Raw genomic sequence first — 14,606 nt, 5'->3', positions numbered from 1 at the left:
CATGGTGGAAATTGGGGGTTTGGGTAGAATTAGGGATTTTTGAAAAAAATTGGTATTTAGACTTCAAATTAAGGTCGGTTTTCGAAATAAATTACATAACCGGGTTCGGGGGTGAATGGATAATCGGGTTTTGGTCCGAATTTCGGGTTTGGACCAAGCGTGCCCGGGAGTTAACTTTTGTTGACTTTTTCAATAATGATCTAAATCGAATCTTTTGCAATCGTAGGTAGTTCCTAAGGCTTAATTTGAATCGTTTGGTTGATAATTTGCTAGATTTTGTTGGTTCGGAGGCTTGTTTGAATGGCAAAGCTTTGGTTGAACTTTGAATTTATATTTAGAGCGAGGTAAGTATCACGGTTAATCTTGACTTTAGGGATTAGGACTTGTTTTTCTATTTGCTACTTGTTTAAATGTTGGGTACAACATATATGTGAGGTGACGAGTACTTATGCGTTGTTGTTGGGCTAAAGCATGCGGGTGGGACTAGTTTCTTTTAACTTAGTGCTTTCTTTGATCATGATATCCATGCTTAGACTAATTAATTATTAAATTGATCATTCTTTCTGCGTTTATGGACTATCTGTGATAATTGAGTATTGTTTCTGAAGTTGAGGTTGGTATTATGGAACCCATTTTTACGTAAGGCTTGTTCTTGTTCATTTTATCTCTATATTGTTATATGTTCATTGTTATATGGTAAGAGTGTGTGTCAATGCACGAAGGGTGATGACATGTCGTATTTGAGTGTTAATGCACGAAGGGTGATGTCGTGCCATATTGGGAGAGTTAATGCATGAAGGGTGATGCCGTGCCATATTTTGAGAGTTAATGCACGAAGGGTGATGCTCGTGTCGTATCTATTGATTTATGATGAAAGTGAGAGTAAAAGCACGAAGAGTGATGTCATGCTATTATTATTGTTTCATAGTGAGGTTGAGAGTAAAAGCACGAAAGGTGATGTCGTGCAGTTTTTTCCGTTATGTTTATTTGTTTTGCTGGTTAAGGGCTTATTTAATTTTTCTTGATATTATTCCCTATTGTACTTATCGTATCTTGTACCCCCTTTCGCATGTCCTCTGCCAATAGTACATGTTTAGCCTTTATTGTTGTTATGTTGTACGTATATTACTATTTGCACAGGTTTATTTATGTAGATATCTTGTCATAGCCTCGTCACTATCTCGTCGAGGTTAGGCTCGACACTTACGAAGTACATTGGGTCAGTTGTACTCAAACTACACTCTGCACCTTTTGTGCAGATTTTGGTACTGGTCACAACTGTCTATGAGGCGTTTCTGCTTGGATTTGTTTTAAAGACACGAGGTAGATCTGCTAGAGCTCGCAGACCTTGAACTCCTCTTCCACTTTCCCCTATTTACTATTCTTATCATTCGAGACAATTGTATTTATTTCAAACTTTGTATGTAAAAACTCTAGAAGCTCGTGAATTATGACTCCTCATCTGAGGTGTACTTAGATATTATTGTTTTTATGTCATTCTGCACTCAATTTTAGTTTCATTTTGGCTTAATTGACTTTACTTATTAAAATTGATTAAAGTTGTCTTAAAGATCCTCTAACCTTGCTTGCCTTGTAAGTAAAATGTTAGGCGTCATCATGGTCCCGAAGGTGGGAATTCGGAGTCGTGACAAGTTTGTATCAGAGTACAAGGTTGCCTAGATCTCTTCTACTCTTGTTCTCTCGCAGATGGTGAGAACACATACTGCATCTTCAGCTAGACAGCAGGCGGAGCCCCTTGTGGCAGCTCCTACAAGAGGCAGAGGTTGAGGTCGCGCTAAAGACTGAGGCAGAGGCAGAGCTCAGCCTATAGCTCGAGCAGCAGCACCAGTAGTGGAGCCTCAGGTGGATTTTGATAAGGAGGTTCTAGCTCAAACTGTACCTGTTGGACAAGCTCCGATCCCGGAGGGGTTTATCGTCATCCTAGTGCTTCAGGATGCTCTAGACTGTTTGGGGGGCCTTATGGAGAGCGTGGCCAAGGCTAGTACATTTCCTATGGCACCAGTCGTCTCTCAGGATGGGGGAGGAGCATAGACTCCCACTACTCACACTCTGGAGCAGATGGCTCACCAGTATCAGACTCCAGCAGCCTCGTCAGTTGGGGTAGTTCAGTCAGTTGTTCCGGCACATGCTGGTGATGGACCCGCCATGTCTTCTGAGGGCTTATTGAGATTGGACAAGTTCACAAATCTCTTTCCAGTTCACTTCAGTGGTGCACTTTCTGAGGACCCACATGATTATCTTGACTTCTTCCATGAGGTACTACGGAACATGGGGATAGTTGAGACCAATAGGGTCGATTTTGCTGTGTTTCAGATTACGGGTTCCGCCAAGAGATGGTGGAAGGATTTTGTATTGACCAGGCCAGCTGGATCACCTGCTCTGACTTGGGACCATTTCTCTCAGCTATTCTTAGAGAAGTTCCTCCCTATCACACCGAGAGAGGATTACCACAGGCAGTTTGAGCGTCTCTAATAGGGCAGTATGACTATTACTCAGTAGGAGACCTATTTTGTGGATCTATCCCGTCATGTTATTCTTCTGCTTCGTACCGAGAGAGAGAGAGAGAGAGAGAGAAAGGGTGAGGAGGTTTATTGAGGGACTCACTCATCCTATCAAGCTACAGATGGCCAAAGAGGCCGGAGGTGAGATTTGTTTTCAAATGACTGCTAATGTCGCCAGGCGGATCGAGATGGTTCTTGCACAGGAGAGAGGTCAGGGGTCTGATAAGAGGCCTCGTCATTCTGGTGGGTTCAGTGTAGCCTCATCTGGAGGCAGGGGTACTTTTGGTAGAGGTCATCCTCCTAGATTATTTCATTCAGCACTCCAGGCATCCCATAGTGCTTCAGGTGGTCGCGGCCCTCATATATCTCATTTCGACTAGCTAGCCTATAGTGCACCACCAGCTCCTATCAGTGCACCTTCACTCCAGAGTTTTCAGGGTGGTTACTTAGGTCGATGGGGTTAGTTGCAGGGTCAGCAGTCACAACAGCTGAGGTCCTATTATACTTATGGTGATCCGAGGCACATTGCTAGATTTTGCCTTCGGGCACCGAGCAGCTCACAACATCAGGGTTCTCGTGCCATGGTCCTAGCACCGGGTGCTTCACCATCCACTCAGCCAGTTAGAGGTAGGGGCCAGGTATCTAGAGGTGGAGGTCATGCCATTAGAGGTGGAGGTCAGGCTGCTAGAGGTGGAGGCCACCCAGCTAGGGCCCATCCTTGAGATGTAGTTCAAAGTGGTGGGGCCCAACCCCGATGCTATGTTTTTCTAGCCAGGCCTGAGGCTAAATCATCTGACGTTGTTATCACAGTTACTATTTCAGTTACTATGAAGATGCTTCAGTTCTATTTGATGTGGGCTCTATTTATTCCTACGTGTCATCCTATTTTGCTTCATACTTGGTTATGCCTCGAGATTCTTTGAGTGATCCTGTGTATGTGTCCACACTTGTAGGAGATTCTATTATTGTAGATCGTGTTTATTGTTCGTGTGTGGTTACCATTGGGAGTCTTGAGACTAGCGTAGTTCTCCTACTTCTCGATATGGTTGATTTTGATGTCATCGTTGGTATGGATTGGCTATCACCTTATCATGCTATATTGGATTTGTCATGCCAAGACGGTGACCTTAGCCTTGCTGGGGTTTCCTCGATTAGAGTGGAGAGGGACTCCTGGACATTCTACCAGTAGGGCTATCTCTTATGTGAAGGCTCGGCATATAGTCGAGAAGGGGTGTCTAGATTATTTGGCTTATGTCAGCAATTCTAGTGCGAAGGTTCCTTCCAACGATTCAGTACTAGTTGTTCGTGAGTTTCCAGAGGTGTTCTCTACAGACCTGCTGGGGATGCCACCCGACAGAGATATTGACTTCTGTATTGACTTGGCTTCGGGCACCCAGCCTTTTTCTATTCCTCCATACCATATGGCCCCGCCAGAGTTAAAAGAATTGAAGGAGCAGTTACTAGACTTGCTTGATAAGGGCTTCATTAGACCTAGTGTCTTGCCCTGGGGGGCGCCTGTGTTGTTTGTAAAGAAGAAAGATGGATCGATGAGGATGTGCATAGATTACCGGCAGATGAACAAAGTTACCATCAAGAATATGTATCCATTGTTGATGATTGATGACTTTTTTTATCAGCTTCAGGGTGCCAAGGTATTTTCAAAGATCGATTTGAGGTCTAGCTACCATCAGTTGAGGATTAGGGCATTTGATGACCCTAAGACAGCTTTTCGAACTCGATATGGGCATTATGAGTTTCTAGTGATGTCATTCGCGCTGACGAATTCCCCAACAACATTTATGGATTTGATGAACTGTGTATTCAAGCACTATTTGGATTCCTTTGTAATTTTGTTTATTAAGAATATCTTGATCTTTTCCCGTAGTTGAGAGGAGCATGAACAGCATCTTCGGATTGTTATATGCCAAGTTTTTAAAGTGTGAGTTTTGGTTTGACTCAGTTGCTTTCTTGGGAACATCGTATTGGCAGAGGGCAATTAGGTAGATTCTAAGAAGATTGAGGCAGTTCAGAACTGGCCTAGACCCACTTCAGCTACAGAGATCCGGAGTTCTTGGGTTTGGTGGGTTATTATCGTCGGTTTGTGGAGGGGGTTTCATCTATATATAGCAGCCCCATTGACCAAGTTGACCCAGAAGGGTGCCCTGTTTAGATGGCCAGTCGAGTGTAAGGCGAGCTTTTAGAAGCTAAAGACTGCTTTGACTACGGCACCAGTGTTGCTAGTACCCATAGGTTCAGGATCTTATACGGTGTATTGTAATGTATCTCGTATTGGTCTTGGTGCAGTATTGATGCAGAATCACAGGATGATTGCATATGGGTCGTGGCGGCTGAAGGTTCATGAGAAGAATTACCTTGTTCATGACTTAGAGTTGGCAGCCATTGTTCATCTGAAGATTTGGAGGCACTATCTTTGCAGCGTGTCGTGCGAGGTATTTACTGATTATCGGAGCTTGCAATATTTTTTCAAACAGAAGGATCTCAATTTGAGGTAGAGGAGGTGGTTGGAGCTATTGAAAGACTATGATATCACCATCTTGTATCATCACAGGAAGACCAATGTGGTGGCCGATGTCTTGAGTAAAAAGGCAGTGAGTAGAGGTAGTCTTGCGTACATTCCAATCAGTGAGAGACCGCTTGCATAAGATGTTTAGGCTTTGGCCAATCAGTTCGTGAGGTTGGATGTTTTAGAGCCCAGTCGTGTTCTAGCTTGTACAGTCGCTCGGTCTTCCTTGTTTGAGTGCATCAAGGAACGGCAATATGATAACCCTTATTTGCTTGTCCTTAGGGACACAGTGCGGCACAGTGGTGCCAAACAGGTTACTGTTAGAGATGATGGAGTTTTGAGGATGTAGGGTCGTATTTGTGTGCCTAATGTAGATGGACTTCGTGAGTTGATTCTTGAGGAGGCCCACACTTCCCGATATTCTATTCATACGAGTGCCATCAAGATGTATCAGGACTTACGACAGCATTATTGGCAGAGAAGGATGAAGAAGGATATAGTTGCATATGCAGCTCGGTGTCTAAATTGTCAGCAAGTAAAGTATGAGCATTAGAGACCAGGTAGTTTACTTTAGAAGTTAGATATTCCTAAGTAGAAGTGGGAACGTATCACTATGGACTTCGTTATTGGGCTTCCACGGACTCAGAGAAAGTTCGATGCGGTATGGGTCATTATGAATAGGCTGACCAAGTCAGCGCATTTCATTCTTGTGGTAGTTCCCTATTCTTCACAGCGGATGTCTGAGATTTACATACACAAGCTCGTTCATCTCCACGGTGTGCCCATGTCTATCATTTCTAATCGAGGTACGGAGTTCACCTTGCACTTCTGGAGGGTAGTATAGTGTGACTTGGGCACGCAAGTTGAGTTGAGCACAACATTTCATCCTCAAATGGACAGAAAATCCGAGCACACTATTCAGATATTGGAGGATATGCTTCGCGCTTGTGTTATAGATTTTGGGGGTCCGTTGGATCAGTTCTTGCCACTTGTGGAGTTTGCCTACAGTAACAGCTACCAGTCGAGCATTCAGATAGCTCCCTATGAGGCATTATATAGGAAACGATGTCGATCGCCAGTTGGATGGTTCGCGTCGGGGGAAACTCGGTTTTGGGTACATATTTGGTACAAGATGCCCTGGATAAGGTCAAGATTATTCAGGATCGACTTCGCATATCTCAGTCCAGGCAGAAGAGTTATGTCGATCCTAGAGTTCGTGATGTTGCATTCATGGTTAGAGAGAGGGTCTGAGTTTCACCCATGAAGGGTGTGATGAGGTTCGAAAAGAAGGGCAAGTTGAGCCGTAGGTATATCGGACCTTTTGAGATTCTTTAGAGAGTGGGTGAGGTGGCTTACAAGCTCACATTGCCACCTAGTTTGTCAACAATCCATCCGGTGTTCCATGTTTTCATGCTCCGGAAGTATCATAGTGATCCGTCCCATGTGTTAGATTTCAGTTCAGTTGGACAAGGATTTGGCTTATGAGGAGGTGTCGGTGGCTATTCTAGCCCCGCAGGTTCATCAGTTGAGGTCAAAGAGTTATTCTTCAATTCGAGTGCAGTGGAGAGGTTAGCCCGTCGAGGCAGCTACTTGCGAGTCCGAGTCGAACACGCGGAGTAGATATCCACACCTTTTCACCAGTCCAAGTACTTTTCTATGTCCGTTCGAGGACGAAAGGTTATTTTAGAGGTGGAGAATGCAATGACCCAATAGGTTATCTAGAGTTTTAAAACCTAATTTCGTGTTTCAAAACCTCAAATACCTCATTTTAGCCTTCCTCGATTTGCATGCATAGCCCGTGTATTTTTCCGAAAGGCTTTTATGTTAAAAATTAATAAAATATAAAATTTTGCCTTAAAATCCATTTGAGTTGACTTCAATCAATGTTTTGAGCAAACAGACCCAGATTCGTATTTTGACGGTCCTGGTGAGTCTGTATCATGATTTGGGACTTGGGAGTATGCCCCAAATTGAATTCAAAGGTCCCTAGCTCGAGTTTTCGTATTTTGTTGAAAAATTAAAGTTTGAAGGCTTAATGAATCCAAAAGTTTGACCAGTGTTTGGCTTTATTAATATCGGGTATAGGTTCTATACTATATTTATTACTTTCCTGTCGAATTTGGTGAGAAACGAAATTGGTTTGACGTGATTCGGACGTCTGGTTGTTAAAAAAACAATTCTAAAATTTTCTTGAAAAATTCACTTGATTTGGTGTTTGATTCATAGTTCTAGGTGTTATTTTGGAGATTTGATCGTGCGAGCAAGTTCGTATGATATTTTCGGACTTGTGTGCATGTTTGGTTTGGAGCCTCGAGAGCTCGGGTGAGTTTCGAATAGGCTACGGAGTGAGTTTTGGACTTAGAAAAATAGCTGATGTATCTGGTTCTAGTGTTGGTCTCTGATCTCGCAATTGCGAGGTCAGTGTTCGCAATTGCAAACATTCAAATCCCTGTTAGGTTCGCATTTGCGAACCACTTCTTCGCATTTGCGAAGAATGCCTGGGTCAGTAAGGGATCACAATTGCGATCAAAAAGTCGTATTTGTGGGGGACCAAAGTTTGCATTTGCGAACATTTCATCGCAAATGAGATGAATCAGAGGTGCGAAGGCTTCACAATTGCGGTGTATTTTTGCATTTGCGGGGGTTCACTGCGACATCTACAACTGATCAAAATCTGAGTTAGCCGGGAATTATCTCATTCTTTCAAATTTTCAAACCTAGAGAATCCTAGAGACTATTTTCTCAAAAGCCCTTCTTCCCCAGTTCATTGGTAGTGATTCTTGTCACACCTCCTTTTTACGCACCCGCGAGGGGTGAAGGGAGTTTTTCCAATTAAAGGACAATCGAAACGGGATTTATTTATTTATTTCAGAGTCGCTACTTGGGAGATTTAGGGTGTCCCAAGTCACCAATTTTAATCCCGAATCGAGGAAAAGGATGACTCCATATTACAGTCTGCGTACCAGAAATCCGAATAAGGAATTCTGTTAACCCGGGAGAAGGTGTTAGGCATTCCCGAGTTCTGTGGTTCTAGCACGGTCGCTCAACTGTTATATTCGGCTTGATTATCTGATTTTATACAAATATGAACTTATGTGCTAATTTTAACTCTTGGCCGCTTTTATTATTATTTTTACGAGAATTGCAACGTCGTGAAAATATATCTAGAACCACGTTACATCAATGCACTCGTGGTTATTGACATATCTCGACTCGGTTGAAATTTGGATTTGGGTCACATAAATGTGCACCCGAATTAAGAAAAATAAATTATTAAGACGCGCCTAAAGCAACTAACGTAGTGTTATTTTGGGGAAGGCCGCAAAATTCGCTAAACGGCCTGTCCCGAATTCTAAGTATTTTAATATATACATTCGGAGGGCCCCGCAGCTTGTGCATTTTTGTTTGTCGAGGCTCGTCTCATTCATTATTTTTAAAAGGAATTTGCAAAGTCATGGAAATGCATCTCAAACCACGCCACAATCAATATACCCGTGATTAGAGACACATTTCGATTTTGTTGAGATTTGGATTTGGGTCACATAAATGTGCACCCGAGTTTAGGGAGATAACATTATTAAATACGCGCCTAAAGCGACTAGCGTATCATTGTTTTGGGTAGGGCCGTGAAATTTGCTAAACGGCCTGTCCCGAATTCTAAGCATTTAATACATACATTTAACGAGGGCCCCGCCATTTATGTATCTATCCAGCGAGGCTCATCTCATTTAATTAAAAGGATAATCTTAGCATGACTATAATTTTCTACTTTGTTCGTCTCTAAAATGACGGAGAGCAAAAGATCCTAGCCCCATTTCATACTTAAAGTATTTGTAGTCGAACCCCAAACAAGAGATAAAATTTATGATTTTCCGTATTTGTAGTCGAACCCAAACAAGAGATAAAATTTATGAGTTTCCAAATACAAAAGCACGTGTGGGCTTGGGTCCAACGCATATGGTATTACACTGGACTTGACTGTCCTTATTCCGATATTAGCCTAACTGCTTGTTCTTATGCCAATTCGTGAGTTTGCAAACTGGAAGATAAAATGATACTATTTCCTTTAACAGTCTATTGTAAGTTTAAAATAGGCTAATCTGTTGTCGTGAAAGGACTTTAAGATCAAGCTTTAGTCCTGATTCGAACCATTTGGTATACTGCGATTAGACTATTACGACAATTAGAAGTCCATTTACTTGATTCAAGTCTAACATGCATCTTTACAAACGTCATGAAATAAGCAGGATGATTTCTAGCCTCATATCCCTCTAAGGACTTACCTAGGGAGTTCATAAGCTAATTATACAGTTCCATGGAAGGAGATTACATATTATTGATACACAAAATAGTTTAAGTACAATCGGTAGAAAAACTAAATTCAGTTTATAACTTCAACTTCTTCATGTGTGTATTCATGCTTCAAATGTCAACTTCAAACATGGAATTACATCGACTTAGTATGTGTACCTGGATTCAGATAACCAAACAAAAGAAAAGGAAGGATGTCAGCAGCAAGCAACCAAGCAGCAGTCACAGCAGTAACAGACAGCAACAACACAGCAACAAACAAACAGCCACAAGTGTCACCAACCGTCCACAGACAACCAACAACAGTTTCCACAACAAGGAAACCCAACAGGTGGTCGAGCACCAAACAAACACTCCCAGACACAGTGTAATAAGATGCGGCCAAGAAAACCAGAATGTTCAATGCAGTAGCAGCAGAAAATCAATAAACACAAAAACTCAGCAAACAACCAACAGCAATCAGCAAAGACAGCTCGACCAACTTCAACTCTTACACAGTTTTCAGATGATACTTATTCACAGTATTCTGAAATTTCTTTCTGTTTTTTTCTTTCTCTGAAGACTAAAAGTCCAACCCTTTTTTAGTTCTGCAACAGCTTATTTATAAGACAACAACCGAGTGCAATCAAGCTGCCTGGATTCTGCCAGTTGCAATCTGCCCATACCCCTTAACTCCCCATGCCTAAAGGCATTTTTCTCGGTAAACTTAATCAGCCCCCCATGCTTTGTCCTATTGCTCTAATCAAGAGTTATGGGTTTAAAGTATTCATTTAATTCCCATGCTCTTGTGTTTTGTTCCCCATTAATAGTATTTTAATTAACACTTGACAGCTTCTTCTAATCCTGAACACTTAGTCAGATTTTCCAGTTCGAATCCCCCCTCCCACAGCTAACAAACCAACCTATAATCAGTCCAAACAAACCTTCAACAAAACTAGCCAGTAACTGGCTGTGAAACTAACCTAAATCACTCATTTAGGTTGTTTGTTATTTAATACTGTGAAACTAACGTCAAACATGTAACGAGTCGACTTTGCGAGTTATAACGTATACTAATTAGCCGTTGATCGACTGAACTCAAAACAGAACAAATGAGTGACTCGGGCATTTTTTCGGACAACGATGGAACTTTACGACACTTAATTATTTGACGACGTTACTCAAATCGACTATACGAACTAACATACGTAACAATTAAACGACTAACAACATTGACTAAACAGGGTACCAATTTATTTCAACACTCGGGCTATTTCATTATGCAGTTTGTGAAACTTAACTAACCGACAATATCAATCGAAGCGACTAAACATCTTATAACACTTAACTAATATTCGAGAAAAGAAATCGACCAAACAAAAGGGTCTTTGGAGACGGACAGAGAATAATCAAAAACAAACTAAACTAAACCATAAACATATGCATAACACCTAAACAAAAAACAAGAAAGGGCGATTACATCGGAAACTTACCTTAAACGAAAACAGGTTTGGTGTTTTAGGGTTCTTGAACTCAGATTTGGGATTTGACAAGTTATGCTTGTATTTGACCGGAACCAAAGCTAGTTAAGGCCTGAGGGACGTTAGGGGAGTGACCAGGGTGAATATGGGGCGGTTTGGTGTAGATCTAGGTTTGGTCTCGGATCTTCGAATGAAGATTCGAGACGTTCGGGGAAGATTCGAGGTAACCTGAGTGTGGATTTGGAGAGGGGGGTCATGGTGGTTCAGGGGTGTTAGACTCACGGCCAACGGCATCGTTGCCGCCGGCTTTCAGGCGAAGGGGTGGGGTGGCAGCTAGGGTTTGGGTGTTAGGGTTGGTCAGGGAGACGATGAAGTCGGGGGGGGGGGTGTTTTGGATAGGGGGCAGGGTAACCAAGTTGGGGATTTATATATGATTTTGAAGTTTAGATCCTGGCCGTCGGATCATGCGAGATCAAGGGCCAGGATCTACTCTTTGAAGAGAGACGACGTCGTTCGGGGGCTGATAGTGGGTTGAGACCGGGTAGGGGATTGGATCGGGTTAAATTTGACGGGCCTAGGGGAAGGCCTGGATCCGTTGGATCAAGGGGTTGGACGGCTCAGATCAATTGCCTAAGACAACGTCGTTTGGGGTTGAATGAGTGGCCAGATCGGGACCGTTCATTCGAATCAAATCAACGGCTCTGCACAGGGACGCTGATACGGCGTCGTTTGGGACGTACCCGGGCAGCTTATGTTTGGACTGGACCTGTGTCCTGGTTTTGGGCTTGATTTTAATTCATTTTTGGCCCAAACCAATTTCATTACTCTTTTCTTTTTGTTTTCTAATTTTAAAAAAAATGAAATTAAAAACCATCATTAATTTAATCACTTAACCCAATTATCACACACATATGAAAATATTTAAGTAGAATATTTAAATAAAAGATGCATATATATTTTTTGGATTTTCTTTTAATAATCGAATTACGGTTTAATTACAATGACATACATATTTTGTGTTTCGTTTTGGTAAGATTAAACGAAAAATGGACAGAACCAACAAATGACTGCCAACACGTGTCACGCAAAAATCGAAAAATTGTATAGCGAGGCCATTTGCCATTATTTTTATTTCTTTTTGGAGTGATTGTCCGCGAAGCAAAAATCACGTGCTTACAATTCTAACCAATTTTCTTTCAGTCTTCCATTATATTTCAAATTATTTCAACTTAAAATCTAGTATTTTCATGGTGGAAATTGGGGGTATGGGTAGAATTAGAGATTTTTGAGAAAAAAATTGGAATTTAGACCTCAAATTGAGGCCGGATTTCGAAATAAATTACATAGCCGGGCTCGGGGGTGAATGGGTAATCGGATTTTGGTTCGAATTTTGGGTTTGGACCAAGTGAGCCCGAGAGTTTCATTTTTGTTGACTTTTTCAATAATGACCTAAATCGAATCTTTTGTAATCGTGGGTAGTTCCTAAGGTTTAATTTGAATCGTTTGGTTGGTAATTTGCTAGATTTTGTTGGTTCGAACGCTTGTTTGAAAGGCAAAGCTATGGTTGAGCTTTGGATTGATCTTTGGAGCGAGGTAAATGTCGTGGTTAATATTGACTTTAGGGATTAGGACTTGTTTTCCTATTTGCTACTTGTTTAAATGTTGGGTACAACATATATGTGAGGTGACGAGTACTTATGCGTTGTTGTTGGGCTAAAACATGCTAGTGGGACTTGTTTCTTTTAACTTAGTGCTTTCTTTGATCATGATATTCATGCTTAGACTAATTAATTACTAAATTGATCATTCTTTCTGCGTTTATGGACTATCTGTGATAATTGAATATTGTTCTGAAGTTGAGGTTGGTATTATGGAAACATTTTTTTCGTAAGGCTTGTTCTTGTTCATTCTATCTCCCTATTGTTATATGTTCATTGTTATATGGTAAGAGAGAGTGTTAATGGACGAAGGGTGATGTCGTGCCATATTGTGAAAGTTAATGCATGAAGGGTGATGTCGTACCATATTTTGAGAGTTAATGCACAAAGGGTGATGCTCGTGTCGTATCTATTGATTTATGATGAAAGTGAGAGTAAAAGCACGAAGAGTGATGTCGTGCTATTATTATTGTTTCATAGTGAGGTTGAGAGTAAAAGCATGAAAGGTGATGTCGTGCAGTTTTGTCCGTTATGTTTATTCATTTTGCTAGTTAAGGGCTTATTTAATTTTTCTTGATATTATTCCCTATTGTACTTATCCTATCTTGTACACCCTTTCGCATGTCCCCTGCCAATAGTACATGTTTAGCCTTTATTGTTGTTATGTTGTACGTATATTGCTATTTGCACAGGTTTATTTACGTGGGTGTCTTGTTATAGTCTCGTCACTACCTCGTCGAGGTTAGCCTCGACACTTACGGAGTACATTGGGTCGGTTGTACTCATACTATACTCTTCACTTCTTGTGCAGATTATGTTACTGGTTCAAGCTGTCCGTGAGGTGTTTCAACTCGAATTTATTTTGGAGACTCGAGGTAGATTTGTTGGTGTTCGGAGCCCTTGAAGTCCCCTTCCACTTTCCCCTATTTACTATTCTTATCATTCGAAACAATTGTACTTATTTCAAACTCTATATGTAGAAACTCTAGAAGCTCGTGAATTGTGACTCCAGATCCGGGGTGTACTTAGATATTATTGGTTTTTATGCCATTGCGCACTCAATTTTAGTTTCATTTCTGCTTAATTAACTTTACTTATTGAAATTGATTAAAATTGACTTAAATATCCTCTAACGTTGGCTTGCCTAGCAAGTGAAATGTTAGGTATCATCACGGTCCTGAAGGTAAAAATTCCGGATCGTGACAATAATCTATATATACCGATTATAAAAAATAAATATTAAATTTGGCTGACTATTTCTGTAACAATCCCTAGTAATCATTACAACCTAACTTGAATACATAGAAGTACGTAGAGTAGCAACTGACCTCTAGATCTTCTACAGTTGGATGGTTGATCTGTTCCTTGGCAAGAAGATATCTGTTTGGTCGGTCCTTATCATCATAAAACACTTTCCACAATCTGGAGTAAACTGGAAAATAACTGAATAATCGTGTAACTTGAGACTAGTCCTTTAAGCCATGTAGTGTTATGATTTAAGTAGGTGAATCCTCACCCAGGATAACATCTAAATACAACACCAGATGCTAGAGGTCTTATCGAGTAAGCAACGGTGAAGGTGCTGCAGTGAAAAATATATATTGTTGTTGTGAGAATATGTTAAAATTATATAAAGCCTAGGAAGTTCACATTGACAAGCAAAAATGGAAAATACATCCCCAAGCAAAGATGGTATAAGGTTGAGTATAAAACAAGGAGTTCCATTAAAGAAGAGAATCACTAATCAACGACAAATCATATGGGAAGCAATTTTTATTAGAAACTTAGAAGTTGCTCAACGGCATGAAGATGAATGGTCATTGTACAATCATTAACTTGTGCAGTCAGTGGTTACTAGGGGCTATGTTGGCCCAAGGGTGGTCAACTGACCCCCTTCGCCGAAAAATTATACTACATATAAGGTAAAATATTACTCCCTCCGTTTCATATTATATGAGGTAGTTTGACTTGGCATGAAGTTTAAGAAAAAGAAGAAGACTTTTAAAACTTGTGGTCTTAAAAGCTTAAGGGGTAAAAAGTTTGTGGGGCCATGACATTTGTGTGGCTATAAAAACTTCTCATTAAGGGTAAATGGGTAAAATGAAAGATTTTAAAGTTGACTTATTTTCAA

The sequence above is a fragment of the Nicotiana tabacum genome, chromosome 7 (genome assembly GCF_000715075.1).
Source record: "Nicotiana tabacum cultivar K326 chromosome 7, ASM71507v2, whole genome shotgun sequence".
Taxonomy (NCBI): domain Eukaryota; kingdom Viridiplantae; phylum Streptophyta; class Magnoliopsida; order Solanales; family Solanaceae; genus Nicotiana; species Nicotiana tabacum.
This window is presented reverse-complemented; position numbering follows the sequence as displayed.